General features: G+C 39.5%; 1 pseudogene; it reads left to right on the top strand.

Annotated features, from left to right (window-relative positions):
• Window positions 1–7,554: 7,554 nt before the first annotated feature.
• Window positions 7,555–21,331, top strand: LOC133737354 (disease resistance protein RUN1-like; annotated as a pseudogene).
• The last annotated feature ends 1,732 nt before the right edge of the window (window positions 21,332–23,063 follow it).

Below are 23,063 nucleotides of genomic sequence, written 5' to 3' on the forward strand. Positions count from 1 at the left end.
ATCACTTTCCTGAGGAGGTGGCGCTAAGAAGATCAAAGATTAAAATTGGGAAACTTTACAACTAATGTACCATCATTGATTACTTCAGCGGAGGGAATCCGAATGTTGTAGTAGAGCTCAAGTTCCTCAAGGGGATCAAGATCAAATATCAAACTTTTCCTACAAGAATTTCCAAGAGATGGCAAGTTTGAAATTCTTCAAGGCAAGCTACTCAATACAGCTTTCAACACCCTAAACCATGTATCAGAAGCGAATTACGACTTCTTCCATTAGATATGCACCGTAAAATCAAAGCCCCAAGCATGAAGAAAAGTAACTGCACAAACTTATCTTCAGACTCGTCCCATATGTTCAAAATTGGTATATATTTTTCAAAACCTGATAGAAAAGGCAGAAGAACTAACTCACTAAGTTATGTTTAATTTTGGAAAGAAAAAAAATAAGAAAAAGAAATTATAAAGAATAATAAATTTGAATTGAGCTAATTGCCTAATTGTATACACCTCTGTAGTTGAGGTCTTGAAGATTTGAAAAAAGATGGCCAAAAACAGAGGTATTTTTTCAGAAATCATCTTATCTTCTATAACAGTCGACTAATGCTCGACAAAGCCAACAGACTATATAGGACCATCAGTTGAAATTCTGTTTTTATAAACAGTTCAGACGGTACTCATTACGAAGACACTGAAGTGTTTTTCTACCAAAAGGGTTCCCGATAAGACTGCCATAAATTTAAAATGCTTTAAAGAGGTATCCCGTAGGATCACCATGCCATGACATTAAAAATTGCGTACTTAAGTTGTCTGTAATGATGCTTCTGGTGACAACCCGTCGAGACCTCGGTCACGGAAAATATACCCACAAAGCTTAAGAAGTCGAGATACTTTACTAAATTAACAGATGATAATTAAATTCTATAGCTAGCTCTGACCATGTTATTTTGTCAGCTAGGTTCTGTGATCTTCTATGTTCATAATAAAACTTGATATTTGTTGTCATGAGTGTGAAGTGATGATTATTCAAGCAATTCAAAACCTAATAGCAATGTCTGAAGCTTAGAAGATAAAAAAACAGATTGCCAAAAACAAAACAGAGGTATTTTAGAATACCTCATTTTTAAAGATGGTTTCATTTTCATCATGAGTCATCATCATCATCTGCCAGTCGAACTTTAGACCTGAAGGACTTCGCATATTTCACAAAGCCAACAGGTTAAAGGTGACTTGGCGGTTGAAATTCTTTAGCTATTTTATATCAACACTATTTTGCAACTCCCTTGCTCTCTCTGAGTTTTTCTCTTTCGGCTCTACGAGCAACTCCAGCCTTGAAAATTATATGCTAGTTAACATAAATCTTATTCTAAACAAAGATTAACTTGATTAAGTTTATTTTTTGATTATTCCAAAGAAAGATTTCATAACTACGTACTATCAGAGCATGACCGTCTGCTGCTTCTAAACAACCTTCTTCCTTCATTCTTTTACTATTTTACCACTAAATCAATACCAGATGCTGACAAAACTGCCAATAAATACATTGGCAAAAAATCTTCCACTCATTACTTACTTGAAAAGATTGGTGGGTCAAAGTGAAATTGGCACCTCTCATTACTTTTCTTCTTTTCTCGGTAGTTTAGCTTCCTCTTGACTTCGATCACATTGACGTTGATCGAAGCTCACAGGAAAAACCGTGATCAGTGCACATATTGAGAGCCCCTTCCTCTTCTAACCCTTCTTGATTCCATCAGCAGTCAAACAACAACTCAGATCAATGGCCACCCAATTGAGTGCTTCTTCCTCATAATTCCCTTCTATTCCTGCTTTTTCCACCCGTTCATACACATATATACCATGTGTTTCTGAGTTTTAGAGGCGAGGATACTCGCTACGCTTTCACAGGTCATTTGTACAGGTATTTGCTTCATAATGATGCAGAACAGATGGCTGTCCAATTTGAAGAACAATTGGATCGTGCTAAAGGAGGAAAACGAAAAGTGACTAGTAGACGCAAAATAGCTCCACAGAGTCCGTTTGGGACACACCTTACCTTTCCGGAAAGGGAATCGCGCCAGAAATCAAACTCGTCGCTTTGCTACGACTTGTGACCTTTTTCGGGCTTTCGGGGTCGTTTAGGGCCTCAAAACTGCATTTTTCTATTTTCCGGTGTTTTGGTTTTCCTAGTTATTTTCGGGTTGTTTTTGTTTTTACCCATGGGCTTTAGGGTTTCATTGTTAGTCGCCCTAGGGTTTATTTTCTTATAAATAAGCCGCCTTAAGGCTGCAGAACGCATCTATTATCTTATTATCAATAAAATTGAGATTGTTCTCTTTTTATCTCTGGTGGACTCCAGAATCTTTGCTTAGGTTTATTGCTGGTAAACCTAGTTTATCAATCCGATCATTCCGTCTGCGTCAGGTGGTATCAGAGCAGGTCTTCCCTGTCTCTTTTATTTGCCTTAGTAGCAATGGGTGAAGTTACGAAATCAGATATTGAAGCTCTTACAACAGCGTTTACCGCTGCCATCAATTCCTTGAATAATCAGATCGGAGAAATTCGTGGATTGTTGGGTGAGAGGAACAACAACAACAACAACAACAACAACAATAATCGGAATAGAGGCGGGGAAGGAGGCCAGCGAGTTAGGGCTCCACGTGGTGAAATTGTTGTTGATACTTCAGAATCCGAGCCTGAAGAAGAAATTTTGCAATATGAACAACAAGGACAAGCTGACCAGGATTACAAAGTCAAGGCCGAAATTCCATTCTTTTCAGGCAACTTGGGTGTAGAAGATTATCTGGATTGGCAGCTTCAGGTGGACAGATTCTTTGAGATTATGGAAGTGCCTGAACACAAGCAGGTTAAGCATGTTGCCTGGAGATTGAAGAGTACTGCTGCAGTATGGTGGGATAAGTTGCAGAGCACTCGACAGAAGCAGAGGAAGCAGGGTGTTAGAACGTGGCGAAGAATGAAGCAGTTAATGATGGAGAGATTCTTGCCAGATGATTATGAGCAGATTCTATACAGGTTGTATATCGAATGTGTCCAGGGAACTAGGACAGTGGCTGACTACACAGCTGAGTTCTTACGCTACTCAGAGCGTAACGAACTAGGAGAATCTGAAGGCCAGAAGGTGGCTCGCTATATCAGTGGGCTGAGGCCTTCTATTCAGGATAAAATTGGGTTACAAACTGTTCATACTATAGCCGAAGCTTCAAACCTAGCATTGAAGGCAGAGTTGTTAGAGAAGCCTTCACGAGCTTCTTCTTTCCAGAGATATAACTACCAAAGGAGCGCAGATTTGGTTAACTCCTCAACTGACAAGGGTAAAACCACACTGCAGAAAACAGAAAACACTTTTAGGGCTTCCAATCCTCCTTTTAAAGGGGCTGGCAGTTCTAACAGTTCTAGTGGTGTTCAAAACAGGGCCCCGAACCAGAGGTTTAATAATCCTTATGCTAGACCTACAACAGATGTATGTTATCGATGCAACAAGCCTGGGCATAGATCTAATGTGTGTCCTGAGAGGAGACAAACTGCTCTTATAGGTGAATGTGACGAAGATGAAGAAGAAGAAGGAGGAAGAGGTGACGATTATGATGGGGCTGAGTTTGCTGAGGAGGAGTCTCCTGAAAAGGTTAATATTGTGTTGCAGCGGGTCTTAATATGTCCTAAAGAAGATGGGCAGCGACGCAATATTTTCAGGTCATTTTGTTCCATTAATAATAAAGTGTGCAATTTGATTGTGGATAATGGGAGCTGTGAAAACTTTGTAGCCAAGAAGCTGGTGGAATACTTGCAGTTACCTACGCAGCCTCATGAAGCACCTTATTCCCTTGGTTGGGTCAAGAAAGGTCCACAAGTTCGAGTTACCGATTCCTGCAAGGTACCGGTATCCATTGGTAATCATTATAAAGATGAAGTTCTGTGTGATATTATTGATATGGATGCTTGTCATATTTTATTTGGACGACCATGGCAATATGATGTGGATGTGATTTATAAAGGCAAAGATAATGTGATGATGTTTATGTGGAATAGTCATAAAATTGCTATGGCTGCTGTGTGTCAATTTGAGAAGTCTGGTGGAAAGAAAGGGGAGAGTTTCCTGACCTTGTCTAGCAGTGAATTTGAGATGGAGGAGGCTTTTAAAGAATCTGAAGTTTTCTGCCCAGTGGTGATAAAGGGGTTGTTGGCGGCAGAAAAGGAAGTTGTGGTGATCCCTCAGGACGTGCAGAATATGTTGGGAGAGTTTAAAGAGTTGATTTCAGATGAGTTGCCCAACAAACTACCACCTATGAGGGACATTCAACATCAGATTGATTTGGTCCCTGGAGCTAGTTTGCCAAATCTGCCACATTACCGAATGAGTCCCAAAGAGAATGAGATTTTGAGGGAGCAGATTGAAGACTTGTTGAAAAAAGGGTTCATTCGTGAAAGTATGAGTCCTTGTGCAGTTCCAGTCCTCCTTGTTCCTAAGAAGGGCAATCAATGGCGGATGTGTGTTGATAGCAGGGCCATAAACAAGATAACTGTGAAGTACAGGTTTCCCATCCCTCGTTTGGAAGACATGCTGGATGAACTGGAGGGTTCCAAAGTGTTTACCAAGATAGATCTTCGAAGCGGTTACCACCAGATTCGAATCAAGCCAGGAGATGAGTGGAAGACAGCTTTTAAGAGCAAGGATGGCTTGTTCGAGTGGCTGGTTATGCCATTCGGGTTGTCTAATGCACCCATCACTTTTATGAGGCTTATGAACCAGGTTCTTCGTCCTTTTATGGGTTCCTTTGTTGTGGTCTATTTTGATGATATATTAATCTATAGCAGGACCAAAGAAGAACATCTGGTACATTTGAGACAGGTTTTGGGAGCTTTACAGGAAAATAAACTGTACATTAACCTGAAGAAGTGTACTTTCTGTGCCAACAAACTGTTATTTTTGGGATTTGTGGTTGGAGAAGAAGGCATTCAGGTTGATGAAGAGAAGGTGCGAGCAATAAGAGAATGGCCAACTCCAAAAACAGTTTCTGAGGTGCGGAGCTTTCATGGTTTAGCTACTTTCTACAGGAGGTTTGTGAAGAATTTCAGTACCATTACTGCCCCTATTACTGAGTGTTTGAAGAAAGGCAAATTCCAATGGGGAGAGGAACAAGAGAAGAGTTTTGCCCTAATCAAGGAGAAACTTTGTACTGCACCAGTTCTTGCTCTTCCTAATTTTGACAAGGTATTTGAGGTTGAATGTGATGCTAGTGGCGTGGGGGTAGGTGCTGTGTTGTCACAAGAGAAGAAACTAGTAGCATTCTTTAGTGAAAAGCTGAGTGAAGCTCGTCAGAAGTGGAGTACTTATGATCAAGAATTTTATGCAGTGTTCCGAGCATTGAGACAATGGGAACACTACCTAATTCAGAGAGAATTTGTACTGTTCACGGATCATCAAGCCTTGAAGTACCTTAACAGTCAGAAAACTGTGAATAAGATGCATGCGAGGTGGGTGAGTTTTCTGCAGAAATTCCCTTTTGTGATTCAACATAAATCTGGTACTCTTAATAGGGTGACAGATGCTTTGAGTAGGAAGGCTTCCTTGCTGGTCACTTTAGCCCAGGAGATTGTGGGGTTTGAGCTCTTGAAAGAGTTGTATGAGGAAGATACTGATTTTAAGGAGATCTGGACCAAGTGCAGTAGCAATAATGCAGTTGCAGATTTTTATGCGAATGAAGGATATTTATTCAAAGGCAATCGGCTATGTATCCCTAGTTCTTCGTTGAGAGAGAAACTGATTAGAGATCTGCATGGAGGGGGTTTGAGTGGACACTTGGGCCGAGACAAAACTATTGCTAGCCTTGAGGAGAGGTATTTCTGGCCACAGTTGAAAAAGGATGCAGGAACTATCGTGAGGAAGTGCTACACCTGCCAGGTTTCTAAGGGTCAGTCCCAAAACACAGGACTTTATCTTCCTTTACCTGTTCCTGATGATATTTGGCAGGATCTTGCTATGGATTTTGTGCTGGGATTACCCCGTACCCAGAGAGGTGTGGATTCTGTGTTTGTGGTGGTTGACAGGTTCTCTAAGATGGCGCACTTTATAGCTTGTAAGAAGACTGCTGATGCGTCCAATATAGCCAAACTGTTCTTCAGGGAGGTGGTTCGTTTGCATGGAGTACCCAAGTCCATTACTTCTGATAGAGACACAAAGTTCCTTAGCCACTTTTGGATTACCTTATGGAGGATGTTTGGTACAGCTTTGAACCGTAGCAGCACAGCTCATCCTCAAACTGATGGACAGACAGAGGTTACTAACAGAACTTTGGGTAACATGGTACGAAGTGTTTGTGGAGATCGACCCAAACAGTGGGATTATGCTTTGCCACAGGTGGAGTTTGCTTATAACAGTGCTGTGCATAGTGCAACAGGGAAGTCACCATTCTCCTTAGTTTATACTGTTGTTCCTCGACATGTGGTTGATCTGGTGAAGCTTCCTAAGGTTCCTGGTGTTAGTGTTGCTGCTGAGGGCATGGCTAGAGATGTGCAGGCTGTTCGAGACGAAGTTAAGGCCAAACTGGAAGCAACTAATGCTAAGTATAAAGCTGCAGCTGATAAACATCACAGAGTCAAAGTGTTCCAAGAAGGTGATGACGTGATGGTGTTCCTGAGGAAAGAGAGGTTTCCTGTTGGTACCTACAACAAGTTGAAGCCCAGAAAATATGGTCCTTTTAAAGTGGTGAAGAAGATCAATGATAATGCTTATGTTGTTGCACTTCCAGATTCGATGGGCATTTCTCACACTTTCAATGTTGCTGATCTGCATGAGTTTCGTGAAGATGAGGCTCTTTATCCTGAAGAGAACTCGGGGTCGAGTTCTTCGGAGGTGGAGGAGACTGATGCAGAACAGATGGCTGCCCAATTTGAAGAACAATTGGATCGTGCTAAAGGAGGAAAACGAAAAGTGACTAGTAGACACGAAATAGCTCCACGGAGTCCGTTTAGGACGCACCTTACCTTTCTGGAAAGGGAATCGCGCCAGAAATTAAACTCGTCGCTTTGCCACCACCTGTGACCTTTTTCGGGCTTTCGGGGTCGTTTAGGGCCTCAAAACTGCATTTTTCTATTTTCCGGTGTTTTGGTTTTCCTAGTTATTTTCGGGTTGTTTTTGGTTTTTACCCATGGGCTTTAGGGTTTCATTGTTAGTCGCCCTAGGGTTTATTTTCTTATAAATAAGCCGCCTTAAGGCTGCAGAACGCATCTATTATCTTATTATCAATAAAATTGAGATTGTTCTCTTTTTATCTCTGGTGGACTCCAGAATCTTTGCTTAGGTTTATTGCTGGTAAACCTAGTTTATCAATCCGATCATTCCGTCTGCGTCACATAAGGGAATCAACACCTTCATAGATGATGAGCTTACAAGAGGAGAGGAAATATCACAAGCACTTCTCCAAGCAATTGAAGGATCAAAGCTCTCTCTTATATATCGTGTTCTTCGAAATCTATGCATCCGGCCTCAAAGTGGTGTTTGGATGAATTAGTTCATGTCCTTGAATGTAGAAGATCAAAGAAACAAATGGTTCGGCCAATCTTTTACAAAGTGGATCCCTCGGACATAAGAAACCAAAGAGGTACATTTGGTGAGGCACTTGCAGGGCATGAACACAGATTCAAAGATGACATAGACAATGTGTTAAGATGTAGAGCAGCTCTTTTAGAAGCAGCAAATTTATCTGGATGAAATTTCTCGGGCGGGTATATCAAATTGCATGCATGCACTTAATTTTACTTTTCTTAATCTAGTAAAAGTTTTATTTTCTTATGTTAGCATGGTGTGTGATTGTTATACAGTACTGCTCTTTTTCAAAGTAGGAAGATTTATTTTATTAAACGTTTCATTTGATTTTAACACGACAGGTATGAATATTGTTGTAAAAACATAAAGTGAAAGAATTTGAGAGAGAGAGAGAGAGAGAGAGAGTTTAGATGCAAATAATGGAATGTGTTTATTCATCTCACTATGAGAATGTTTATATAGGAGTACATGGTGTACACAAAAATGTAACGTTTAATAGCAACGTCATTTATTCCTACATACAATTCTATCAATCACTAATCTATAGGGATAGGCACCTATTACTCAACATCTATTTACATGATTTATCCATAATTATTTACAACACTTCCCCTTGGATATTTCATGTCAATAGTGTTGCGTAGGCTGTGCGCTTCTAAGTTGCCTCGTCAAAAACCTTGTCAAGTAATAAAAACCCTGTGGGTAAAAACAACCTTGGTCGAAGGAGAAAAAGAGCACAACGCGCTTGAGTGTGGAGTAGCAGTATCACAGGTTTAGAGATAGGTGATATTTTCTTTTCAGCACTATAAGTAGGTAGTATGTCTACGAGAGGGATGCATTAGAATTGCTGCACCAAAACCTTGCCCGGTAAACCCAGTGGGAAAAACCCGTGGTCGAAGGGGAAAGATGAGCAAATGCATATATATGTCGAATCAAAGCATCTTCAGGATGCAGTAAGTGGGGTGACCATGCCAAAGATGTGCCTCGTCAAAACCTTGCCAGGTAACAAAACCCAGTCGGACAAAATAACCCTGGATGAAGGATAAAAAGAGTACACGATGGTCACTTGGTATGCTTCGGGATACTCCCCCTGAAAATTACATGTTAGGTAATTCAGATAATTTACGTAGACCAATACCTTGTACATGCTTCCGGAATGTAGACTTTGGTAGTGACTTGATAAAGAGGTCTGCACGATTGTCTTCAGATCGAATCTGCTTGACTTTAATCTTTTGATACTCCTGTTGTTACTGATTGAAGAAAAATTTCGGTGCAATATGTTTGGTGTTGTCTTCTTTAATGAAACCCGTCTTCATTTGCTCAATGCAAGCAACATTATCCTCATGGATAGTGGTTGTTTCATTAGTGGTGGAATGCAGTCCAGATGTGCTTCGAACATGCTATGTGATGGCTCTCAACCACATATATTAACGTACTGCTTCGTAAAGAGCTAGAATCTCAGCATGATTCGAAGAGATAGCAATAAGAGTTTGTTTCATAGACCTCCAAGATATTGCAGTATTCCCAATGGTAAAGACATAACCAATTTGGGAACGCGCCTTATGCAGGTCTGATAGATAGCCTGCATCAGCATATCCAACAAGGTGAGCATTATTCTGAGGATCAAGGAGGTTTGATCCATTTCTTGATGCATAGGGATAGAATAAGCCCATGTCTGCCGTACCTCTAAGGTAGCGAAAAATGTCTTTTATGCCATTCAAGTGGCAGCGTGTTGGCGCAGAACTATATCTAGCTAACAAGTTCACATTGAATGAGATGTCCTGTCTAGGACATTAAGCCAAGTACAATAATGCGCCTACTGCACTTAGATATGGGACTTTTAGCACCAATATCTCTTCGTTATCATTTGCAAGACGATACGGTATTCAGACCACTATGGGTGTGCTTGCTTTTATCCTCATTAAAGCGTCTTAACATCTTCTGGATGTAATTTGGTTGATGGACCGAATTTTCATCTGCACTATGCTCGGGCTTCAGGTCGAGACAATAATTTGTTCTCCCAAGGCCTTTCATCTCAAATTCTGACTTCAGGTGCTTTGCGGTTTCCTTGATCTCTTCAGGAGTATCTATCAAATTCATGTCATTGACAAAGACAGCCATAATTGCAAAACTGAAACTTGTTTTCTTAATAAACACACACATGCATATCCCATCCCGATCAAATATTCACGTAGACGGTTAGACCACCTCCGTCTAGATTGTTTCAATCCATAAAGTGAAAGTCTCAAAACTAATGGAGAGCGTGTTTCATGGTCTAGAACTATTTGCATCGGGTATCATAACTCCTTCAGGAACTTTCATGTATATCTCTATATCATGGTCCCCATAGAGATAAGTTGTGACCACATTCATAAATTGCATATTCAGTTTTTCGGAAACTACCAAACTGAAAAGGTAGCGGAGCGTTATGACGTCCATTACGGGAGAATATGTCTCCTCGTAATCACAAGGCGTTGAGAAAATTCTTGTGCCACTAGACGAGCCTTGTATATCACAATCTCGTTTTTCTCATTACGCTTCCTTACAAATAGCCATTAAAATTCTACGGGTTTAACATGGGGAGGTGTAGGAACAACAGGTCCAAACACTTTTCTCTTTGTCAAGGAATCTAATTCGACCTGGATTGTCTATTTCCTTTTTGGCCAGTCGTCTCTTCGTTGATATTGATCAACAAAGCAAGGTTCGATTTCATCGCTTATTATAATTTCGGTGGCCACCGCAAATACAAACATATCATCGATGATAATCTCATTCAGATTCCAAACCTCACTAAATTTACCGAGATTTCTCTATTCTCGGGAGTGGGTTCAAATGTTGGAGCGTCCCCCAACATGGTCTCTTCTAGGACAGACCCATAATCCGAATTTATCTCATGAGATGAATCGGTTTGAGATTGCGATGTTAAGAGGATTCATTTGTGCCAAAGTTATCTCTTCCGGGGATAAGAACTCTTCAAACCTAATGGTCTACCTCCCTTCTGGGCAGGGACATATGACTGGTTAGCTGCTATGGTCGTACCTCGTCCATCTGGGACGACACATCCTACAGGGAAGTCTATCCTTGCAGGCACATTTGAAGCAGGTATATATAATCTCGTCACTTTAGCTAGATCAGAGAAAATGTCTGGCATATTGTATTCTATACTCTATAGATCTAGAATTGTCCGCACTTTACTATTTTCGCGCAATTTGGGGATCAAGATGAGACATTGTGGGGACATTCCATGTTAATTCACGCCGTTCATCAGGAACGGTGACGTTCTTATCTCCCCCTAATGGCGGGAAGACTGTCTCATCAAAGTGACAATCCACAAATCTAGCGGTAAAGAGATCGCCTATCAAGGGCTCTAGAGAGCACAAAATGGATGGGATTCATAATCGACATATATGCCCATCCTTTGTTGAGGACCCAATTTTGTACGTTGTGGCGGCACAATTGGCACGGGTACTGCACACCCAAATGCATGTAAGTGTGAAACGTCAGGTTCGTACCCAGTCACCAGCTGTAATGCGGAGTAAGGTTGGGTAGCAGTGGGCCTCAACAGGACCAACATGGCTGCATGCAAGATTGCATAGCCCCACGCAATCTAGAAGCTTGGTGTGCATTACCAAAATTCTATCTGCGAGATCATCTTGGGTGTGAACATAGAGAACTATATGTTCAGCATCAATCCCAAGGGATATGAAATAATCATCGAAAGACTTCGATGTAAACTCTCCAGCATTACCAAGTCTTATGGACTTTATGGGATAATCTGAGTGGTGAGCCCTCAATTTCATGATATGGGCGAGAGTTTAGCAAAAGCAACGTTTATTGTAGACAATCGTGTAACATGTGATCACTTTGTCGATTCATCAACCAAAACCATGAAATATTTAACTGGTCCGCATGGTGGTTGGATAGGTCCACAAATTTCCCTTGCATTCTGTGCAGAAAAATGGTGCTGTACGTACTAGTCTTTGCATATGATGGTCTAGTATTAAACATTCCTAACGAGTAAGCTTGGCATAATGTGTCATTATATACAAGACCCTTATTCAGAAGGGGATGCACGTGTGATGAGTTGAGGATATGGTGCATCATACTTTGACCCACCTGGGTGTCCCAAATGGTCATGTCATAGCAAGTAGTTGCTTGAATTAGTTAGCTTCTAGCTCACAGATTTCAATTTCTCCAATATACTCTTCTGGCCACACACTCGGAGGTTATGCAAAGATATTCTACTCATTTTTCTCAGTGATTTCAACGTGGTAATCGTTGGTTCGAATATCCTTAATACTCAATAACGTTCTTTTGGAACGTGGAGAATATAAGGTCTCATTAAGGGTAGGTTCAGTACCATTGGACAACATAAAGTGGGTTTTGCCATAGCCCTCTATCAGGTTGGATTGGCCTGATACGGTTGTCACAGAGGTATGAATAGACAATAAGTTTGAAAAATATATCAGATATGGGAGTATGGCGTGCGCAATAGCACTGTTAGCCAGACAACAAACTTCCCCACAGAATATGTCTATTCATTTATTTAATTCAACAAATCACATGTATAAATAAGTTTATTGAATTAAATATATTCGAACAGAACCACATTTATATAGTCCAAAATAATTGAAAAACATAAATCACCAAAATCCAAAGACTGAAACATCATTCATTAGATATGGCACATGGGGCCAATCATACCCATGTCTTCGAGTTTCTAATCCTCGGTATGTCTAGTAGTTGTCTGGAAGTCCATAATCTCTAGTGTGGGTTTCCATAGGGATTGATCCTTCAATAAAGTTAGTCTCTCGAGTTCCGCAACTGGCGTGATACTCATTTCAACATGTGCTTCGAGACCAGTGGTCAATTCCTCCACATTGATAGCAAAGATCATGCTGATTCTGGTGGCGACTTTGGATAGTTTCTTCCAGAAACCTCCAACGCACCAAAGTCAAGCTTATTGAGATTTGACATTTCTTACAGGAAATAAAAAAATAATCTTAGTGCTTTGGGTAATATCGTCCATAAACAACTAATAAGAACTTCATGTTCTATAACATGGTATAAAAAATCGGATTAGACATGTTAAATTTACTGGTTTTATCATGTGTGGTGAATTTATGAAGGAAACTTCAAGTTTCTTAAATAGCATTATCGAAACTACAAGTTCGATATATGTATGAACTACTGGTTCATTTAGAACTTCTAGTTCATTAGGTACCTGCATTTTCTACACATATACTCTAGTGCAAAAATTTAGACAAGTAACACAATAATATTGAATTGACATACATATTAACCGGGTTCAAACCCCAATATAATCAAATCATTTTTCGTTTTATTTGATTCTGCTGGATCAAAGAAGGAGTGAGCTTGATAGTGAAGCCTACGGGGCTTAGTATGCAAGCTCGTAACCCGGGCTTTCATGCGTAAGCCAAAAGGTGTGTGAGGCCTGCTGGGCTGCTAGGTCCCGCGGAGGGAGAGTGGGCCTGCTGAGCTCAGGCTAGTCTGCCAAGGAATGAAAAGTTATTACTCAACCCTTTCGGTAACTCCAATTGAATACTACCAGGTAAAGAATGATGAGGTTTAGGTGGAGTGAGGCTCTGTTGGTACTCAAAAAATCACAAGGCAAATAAATATGTCGTCGCGACATATTTTAGCATAAACACGCAATTTGTATAAAATTCTGTAAAACTACATAATTTTATGCCCGTCTCTCGATTTTAACCCGCCAAGCAAACGCACCCTAGATGTGGACCCAAGCCACATCCATGCATTTTTGGGGCTTGCAGAAGTGGGTGTGGTGTAGAAGGTTACGGAAACACACTACGCTCGTCTATTGATTTAGCATCGTCGGTGGTCTCGATCTTGGGATCGAGATCCAAGCCCGGTAATTTAAATCAATAGCGAATTGGTGAATGTAGAATTTGGGTCAACCTTTTTTCCCTCAAAACTCAAAGCCCAAAGAAAAGCCCAAACCCAAAAGAAATAGGATAGGATAGTCCAACCTTCCCCGTCTTTCTTCTAGCTTATTTTCCTTTTCCCCGCAGCTCCTAAATATACCAGTCAACCCAAAGATCCAGGAGAAACATCGATCTTCCCTATCAGTTGGCAAGAAGGAAACTTCCCGACCGGTGGACGGATATCCCCTTCCCCCTTGAACAATGAGCTCACAATTCCCTAGCTTCCCCTTCAACTTCGTTCCAGGTTTTGTGCCACCGCAGCTGTTTCTGCTGCAACCTTTGCTCACGGCAACGATCTTCTCCTTTTTCCAAGACTCCATCTCTCAAGTAAGCTCTAATCTCCCAGATTTTAAGGCAAAAATCATGTATGCTGAAGGAGAAGCATTTTACCCAGAAAACCAAAGACCCCGAGCCACCATAACACTCCTCCAATTGAGCCTATAAAAGGAGAGTCTTGGGACTGAAATGATCATCGAGCAATAACCCAGAAAGCTTAGCAACATCCAAAAGTCTCCAACTCTTCAAGCTTCCAAACCTTTAAGCACAGAACCCAGCTCTTAGCCATTATCCTCCCAAAACCCCCCCTTCAAACTCATCTTCCAGAAACCTAAATTCAAAAATCCCCAAATTCTCTCACCGCAGTGTGTTTCTAGCTCCCACACCGTCCTCACACTGTCAAGCCTCACTCAATATCTGAATCACGCACAAGATTCTCTCATTAACATGATTCTCTCATTAACATCAAGTTATTGAGTTAATTTTGGCCTAGTCTTGCTTAATTCAAAAGAACCCTCACATTTTTGGAGACTCCGCTGGGGACTAGGTTGTGATTCAGATAATATGTTTGTCCTGCAACTCTTCAATTGAAGCATGCTTGTGTTATTCACAATTATTGTTGGATGCAATTAGCAGAGGCTCCCTTGTTAATATGGTTTACTCAATACAATTTCATATTCAACTGAAGATTGGAGAATTCAACTATGAAAGCTGGAGACAAGAATTTATAGCGGTGGCAAACCACCTTAGCAAGTAGTCTTTCATATCTAAAATTAGAGCGACGCAACAATGCTTGACATCACGTTCTATGCAGTTTGTAAGGCATCTTGTTAATCTGCTATACTCAATGTATACAGACAAGCAAACATACTTGTGGTCTATGAATACATGCATTTTCTTAATGAATCTAGATAGAGGTTCAATTATTGATCACTACAACCATCAATTTATGTTCATGCCAGAATGAGTTTTTCTTCTATTCATGGTCACCACATTCAAGCCCTCTTTAGAAGAAGCATTCACAACCATAGCCAAAGCTAAAGCAACCATCTATTCACACGCATATTCAAGCCTTCATTTACTGCAGTTAACACAAAATGTCCATTGCAAGCATTGCTAAAACTTCTACTGCAGTAACCATACCTCATTGCAGTTAAGACCATTTACTCCAAGCCTTCTTCAAACCAATGTATATTTCTAGACAAAAAGGTTGTCATCTTAGCCAAATAAGGTTATGCAATACCAAAATCATTGCTGCAAATATTTCACAAACTAAAACATTCATTATAGAGCCAAGGTTTCCACTGCAATAGTTAAGATCTCATTTGCAGCAGTCGCAATATTCAGCCCTTCCCTGCCAAAGCATAAGTCTTCACAGAAATAACAAAAAATTTCATTACCATATTTGAAAATGTTTCAAACCAGAAATCTTTGTTACAAACTTTTCTCAGATCTAAAACTTTCAATGCCTACCCAAAGTTTTTACCCTCTTAGCCAAATCCCCTACCGCAATAAAAACCAGTATACCAAAATCTGGACAAAATCTCTCTTGTCATAGCATGCATATTGTATTTTTACTGTGATAGCATTGCACTACAGTAGATTGTATTTCAAAATACAGACTAGCTTAACACACAAGCGATATGCAACAAACAAGATCTTCTTGTTAGTTAATCTATTATACTCAGTGTAGATGAGCAAATATTGTTTCTGCTCGATGACTCTCAGAAGAGAAGCATTTGTATTGCTGCAGTAAAACACCTACAGCTATAGTTCACAATAGCAACTCAAGCCATGCAAACAAGCTTGATTGCAATCCTTGTGATGTACAATGTTGAATTGTATTTAAGTATACCTAAAACTACATCTGTATTCATGCTAATGAACTTGGGGGCTGAAGGGTGAAGGTTCAAATCATGGTCAGAATCATTCATTTATATTCATGCCAAAATGAAGACTTAATCCATTCATGCTTTACTGGATTCTAGCATTCCCAAAAGGAAGTATTCACAGCTATGGTCAAATATTTCATTCCCATTACCAAAATCAGGCCATAGCAACAACCTCCGCTATAGTTTGCAAAATTCTTATTACAAGCCTCTTCAAACCAAAGTAGATTATGTCACAACTAAAACTCCTATTGCACTTTCCAAATTCTCCTCCTTTTGTACCTAAATAAGCCTGCTGTCAAAGCTCAAACCAAAACATCAACCATCAGAGTCAAAGCCCTCAACGCAGTAACCAAAACCTCACTTGCAGTAACCAACTATTCAAGATCAAATAAGCTTGATATCAAATCAAACCAACTATTTCAAGCCCTTATTAAACCAACTTTTCCATGCATAGTACAATTTTCACTACAGTAGCAAAATAGAGATATGTTTGAAGTCAAACCAAAATTCTTATTACAAGCCTTTCTCAAGCCCATGCATCTGCTGCTAAAGCCAAAATTTTCACTGATTTTATCCATCCCTTTGAGTGTGAGGGATTTGCCGGATAAGAAGTTTCTGCAGGTTATTCATTTAGATTCTTAATTTCTACTCCCCAAGCACTCCAGTAATGTTCTCGGCTTCAGAAAATCTCCAACCAAATTTCAACAAGCTAAACTCCATTCCTTCTTTAGCCAAAAGCTTCAGAACGCCTCACCTGCCATAGTCAAATAACCTTATGTCAGGATGAATTCCATGTCTAAAGTTTGTCTTACGACCAAATCCCTATTGCTATAGATATTTTTTGTTTTCCATTATTCACTCTGCACCATAATTCATTTTCAAACCATACTGTCCATTCTACTAGTATTATAGCAAAATACCAGCTCTCTGATAAAAGATCTTCATCATCCTCATATTTTAGTACCAAGCAAATGCATATTGTGGATTCAATCAAGCCAATCATACATCTGTTACGCTAAATTATGTTGTATCTCTAATCAAGCAAAATGAACCTCCCCCCCCCATCACTGTGTTATTCTTCAAGATCTGAACCAAAAGAAAGGAGTTCATGAGGGAAAGGTTCTCATACTGATGCAGCTATATACTCAAATAGAAAGAAAAAAAAAGCAAAGGATAAAGAGCCAGCTGAACCATTCATGCTATTTCCAAAGCTCACTGGCTCGACCATGCTAATTTCAAATACTAAACACATTTCGAAGGAAACGACTAAAGCATGCAAAGAATACTCAGTTAAACCAAAACCATTAGGATATGCAAAAACCAATACTCAATTAAGCAGCAAGCAATACTCAATCAAGCAGCGAGCAATACTTAATCAAGCCAAAACCATTACAGCAAGAAATCAATACTCAATCAAGCCAATTCCAAGCCAAAAAAAAAAAAGTATTCATCATCACTCTCGAAAGCAACCAGTATCTCAAATGGTATGCTATGAAACTTGTGGGCCAAGTGACGTTGGTCTTGTTCAAGGTAATTATGAAGTTGTAGTCACCAACTCATTCATGTGATCACTCCTATATTGTAATTCAAGCATATAATGCACTTCTCTTGCATGTCAACAAGCCAATATCTCTCCCAAGCCTTTGTGTTAGCCATAATCATAGACATGCCAGGGTCAAATATTTTCCACCATAGCCATGTGATTCAAATGTCAAGATGGCATTTGTATTCCAAGTCTTTCTCCAAGCCAAAGAACCAATGTTAGTCTTAATACTATGATTTGTGTTCTGGATTGTTCTTTCTCCTCGCAGCTCCCAGTCATGTGTCGCACTTTCATTGCCACAATATAAAGCTTCTTGCCATAGCCAAAATTCCCACTGCAGTAACTATTCTACTCCATAACCTAAACCTCAACATTGATCACAACACTCAACTCTATACCAAACTAGGTCCGATGTCAAACCAAAATAATTAGTACCATATCCAAAGTTTTACTACTGCAGCAAGCAAAACCCCCTATGCAGTAATCACAAATTCTATATTACACTATAGTCTTATCCTTGTAGTCATGCTAGTACACTTACCAATATCCAGTTCATGCATGGCATATGCCATTTTCAATAACTTGTGTTCTCTACCACCATGGAGAAGTCACAACTTCAAGTAACAAAATATGAGATCCACAAATTCAATCATTTAGACACAGCAGTTTTCAACAGCATACCATATCAACTCAAACCCAAAATTGACATTTAAACCTTTCCTTGAATCGAGACTTTTTACTATGTTTACTGCGGTGGTGAACACACATATATTTATCATCAGAACCCAGGTTCATAAACTTTACTTTTCCTAAATCCATGACCAAACTCTAGAATTCAAGAGTGTTAACTCTATCTCATATCCTTTTTCCATAGCTTCTCACAACTATCATCTTATACCACCTTTTTGTAGTCAACTACCACACCAGCAAATTATAGATATTGTCATGCTCATTGCCCTCGAACCAAGTGTCTATGCAGTAAATCAGTCAAATAAGGATCTATGCTCATATGCTAAATATTAAGCAAAAGGCATTTTCATACTCTAAACTTAAGTACACAGCCTCATCTGAACCTTACCTAGACATCGCATCCAACTGGATGAGCCTAGTTTGAGAAGGTTCATAACCTTTGTCATGGCAACACGTGGCGAGCTTCTATTCTGGCCTTGCAGCTTAGGCCTGAGCTTCTGGCTCAGGTTTGTTGTTGTGACTTTGGGCTTGATTTGAGCTTCTCACTCAGCCACATTTAATATTCACCATTATAACATAACTAAATTCAATATATGTTATGAAATCATGATAGAAACAACTTAATGCGAAAGTAATTATCAATAAAACCAAAATAAATTAAATATTAAATAAATGACCAAATAAATATTATTTATGCAGCGGTTATGTACCTAAGGGAATGAGTTCAAGTCCCATTAATGCTTCTGGCATTTTGTATAGGTAATAAATTGGGCAAATGCTTCTGGCATAACGTTTATGTAATAATCGCGTAATAATTTAGCCCATAATGCTTCTAGCATAAGGAATTATAATGGCAAATTCAAATTTGTGTAACCAAAAATTAAGCCCATAATTCGTGTAATATACGATATTAAAATGTAGTAATAAAGGATACATTGTGAAATTATTATGGCAATTGTTTTGGATAAATGTCAATCAAAACCAAAACATGAATTGATCAAATTGATCAATCGCCAATTAAATGGCGATGAATCTGCTACTGGCAGTATTAATATTAAATGGTGTTGATATATACCAACTTGCCATAATGGCATAGTGGAAAGGGTATTGGGATGTGGTACACTATACCTAAGTTTTTGAATCCCAGAAATGGCAAAATCCCTATTTTTTTATTTTATTTTTTGGACCAAATTTTTTTTTTTTTTGGACCAAATGGAGGCAGATTGATGCGTTCCATTAAGCAATTTTTTTTTCTTTCCAATCAAACGATCTAAAACACATGAACAAATATGTATACCAAGTAAATAAATCATGTAGGATTAGCTAGGGTTCATGCATTATGGTGATTTTTCATATTCAATCAATAGGCTCAATAAGCATGAATATAAAATTAGATTTTGGAAAACATTACTTGATGAAGAACAGATGAATCTTCAGCTTATTTGTGCAGAACTGAGAAGGTTGTCTTCTCAGCCAATCCAAGAGCTTGTTTGTGATTAAGATCCTACCCCAGATTAAACAATTATCCTCCTTTGGTTGATCAATAATTTTACAGCTTTTCGTGCTGATAACGTGTTGTAAAAACATAAAGTGAAAGAATTTGAGAGAGAGAGAGAGAAAGTTTAGATGCAGAGAATGGAATGTGTCTATTCATCTCACTATGAGAAGGTTTATATAGGAGTACAGGGTGTACACAAAAAGGTAACGTTTAATAGCAACGTCATTTACTCCTACATACAATTCTATCAATCACCAATCTATAGGGATAAGTACCTATTACTCAACATCTATTTACATGATTTATCCATAATTATTTACAACAAATATTAATTTATTGATAGAATCTTTGAAGAGATATCCGCACAAGTAAAAGAACCTACCTATTTGGATATTCCAAGGTGCCGAGTTTGGCTAGACTCTCGGGTACAACATATGCTTGAAATGTTAGATGTTGTCGGAAGTGATGTAAGCATGGTAGGAATATGGGGACCTGCGGAATAGGGAAGACAACAATTGCTAAAGCTGTTTACAATTCAATTGTCTATAAGTTTGATATTAGCTGCTTTTTGGCAGATGTCAGAGAAGAGTCAAAGGCATATGGAGGTTTAGTCAACCTACAAAGAATTATTCTCTCTGACATTGTGGGACTGAAAGAATTGAAAATAAACAATGTTCATGAAGGAATTACTTTATTGCGTGAAACGTTAAGACATAAAAGGATTCTCTTAGTTCTTGATGATGTGAATAAATCGGACCAGCTAGACACATTAGCAAGAGCATCAGATTGGTTTGGTCATGGAAGCAGGATTAACATAACAACAAGAGATAAGTGTCTGTTGACTATTCACGAAGTCAATCCTATATATAAGGCCAAGAACTATCATCATGAAGGTTGTAAGCTCTTCAGTTCAAATGCCTTATGTAAGAATCAATATGGACTTGTCACATATTAACATATAGTAAATTGATAATTAGCTTAATGCCAAGACTAGTTTAACATGGACACAAACACTAAATCAATACTAGTGACTTAATGAAACAGTGTATCAATTCATCAAGGTTAGTAATTCTATTCTTAGTCTACAAGAAAGACTACAAGCAGTGATACATTCAGTGTCTAACTAGGAGACCTAATTCCTCATGAAGTACTTTGATGGAAGGCTTCTGAGGTTTAGTGATCCAATATAAATAGATGAACTTGGTCCCTGTTACTACCACGTCAATTTGCATAAGTTCTGTCCATTGAGAAGCAAGGTTGGTAAGTAACAGAATGCCATATTCAAGTGATCGTGTTTGCAATGCTGCAGAGATGAATCCATGCCAGTGATAGCTGAAGGTAAGCCTTGATCCTTTGATTGTTGGTTGACGAGCTTGTATGCTTGTGTTTGTGAGCATGGTTGTATGGTTTTACACCTTCAAGAATAAGAGAAATTTAGATGATGATGAGAAGCTCTTAGTCAAATCTGTTGTTGAATATGCTCAAGGCCTTCCATTAGTGCTGCAAGTTTTAGGTTCACATTTATATGCTAGACCATTACATAAATGGCAAGCTATGCTAGAAATCTTCCCGAAGGCATTCAAGATATTCTCAAAGTCAGTTATGATGGACTGGAAGAAACAGTGAAAGAAGTTTTTCTCGACATTGCATGTTTCTTCAAAGGTAAAAAAACAAATGATGTGCTATAAATACTTGAAGGTTGTGACCGCATCAATGCTACGCATTGTATTGAAGTTCTTGAAGAAAAGGCCCTCATAAATGTTTCTGAATTTGGTTTTATAATTATGCATGATTTGCTAGAAGAGATGGGAAAAGAAATAGTTGTTCAAGAGTCAAAAGAGCCTGGAAAGCGTAGTAGATTGTGGTATCACTCTGATGTCCTCCAAATTCTAATGGAAAATACAGGAAGTAGTTCCATACAGACACACATCTATGTATGTAGTTTATTTCAATTTGACAAATATATGGATTTTTTTTTTTTTGTCTCAAACAGCAGGTTACTGACTAAATATATCCAATAGAATTAAGTTAACAACTAAGTTAAAGGGAGCAGCAGATGAGCGACAATTCAAACAAGGTCAGATACATTAACTATTTAGAGCAAGGAACAAGCTGACAAGAGCTCAAAGTAGTGAAACCCATATTTTATTTTCTCTTGCTTGCACAAGCTATCCTTCAGAAGTTCAACGGCAGCCAGTGGCCGGACTCAAACACCAAGTACTACAAACCAGTCTATTAATAAAAGCAACAGCTCTGAAATGGACCCAGTATTTATCTGGAACCTATTACCAATCTAGAACTCTCTCAAGGTCGAACAAATGTTTCACGACCATGAAAATTTAGCAGTAATAAAAGCATTTAAGGAACAATGCATCAACCAAAAGTTGTCCAACAGAACCTAAATCCCAATAGTATTCCTCCCATCTTAGTGTTATACCTTCTTGAATGGGGAGCTCCTTTACCCTATCATTGATTGCATAATAAAATTTCCACCACTGGTCACCGACAATAAATTGCCTGATCAATATGTAGGGGAATTTGCTTGATCTCAGTGCCAAGTTTTTGCGCAATTCTATACAAGTTGAAGCGGTCCTCATAGGTGATCAAATTTACAGCCAAACCTTCCAGATCGACCCACCCTGTGCAGATATCTCTCTGAGTCTTTGGAAAATCAAAGTTAATGACTGTTTCTGTGTGAGAATACGGGAACCAAGTATGAAGCAAGATAGAGAGAGAGATGACACCGCATGTATAGTGGTTCACCTTGCCCATGAGGCAACGCTACGTCCACTTAGAGATTCTACTAAGAGTGAGGCCAAGTAGCCTCTGTAGTGATACAAGAGTGGGGATCATGGATCCCATCCTTTTCTAAGAATGGGAGGACTTCCTTTTATAGCTAAAGGAAGTCATATACTATTCTACATTGTTGATGTGGGACACAAGGCACATATTGCTTCTTTTGAAGCCTTTGGAGAGGGTGGGAGGGTGGCCTCCCGGCGAGATACCGGCTGACCTCCACCACAGTGAGGTAGCTCGCGTGTCGGTCTACCGGATGCATGTCGTAGGCGGGACTAACCATGTTGCAGGGCGCACCTACTAGGTCGTTGCTTTTGTTTGGCGGTATGTAATATAAGTGGTATCAACAAGTCCCCCAAGTCCTTGAGTAAGAGGAGCTTCTTGGTTGGAGAGTTTAAATATGATGCTGCCAAGTATGAGTGACGACCTTGTTGAACGCCATACCTATACTAGTCCCCCAACTCTGTAAGCAAGAAGGGACTCTTCGGGTCTTGTAAAGTCTTCCATGGCAGGTTGGTGCCACGGGAGCCCATCATCGGGCTAGTACCTGCAAATAAGATGTAACTTGATTGCAAATTAATTAAATTGCTACATATATACATGTGACACTAAACAATGTGTAACGTGCGGCACTTAAAATTCTCGTCCCGAGCGAGGTACCCCCAAGGGGTAAGCCAAGGTCAAATCCTTGCATAAAACCTCCAGTCGAGCGAGGTACCCCAACAGGGTTAGGAGGCTCAAGACCCGGGGCCACGCCACCGGATAAAGGAGGCCTAGCTACAAGCCCTTATTCAACCCCATTGGGTTAAGAAGGCTCCAGCCCTTATGTGACCCACCGGCACGAGGCT

Source organism: Rosa rugosa, chromosome 3 (assembly GCF_958449725.1).
Source record: "Rosa rugosa chromosome 3, drRosRugo1.1, whole genome shotgun sequence".
In the NCBI taxonomy this organism is placed as follows: Eukaryota; Viridiplantae; Streptophyta; class Magnoliopsida; order Rosales; family Rosaceae; genus Rosa; species Rosa rugosa.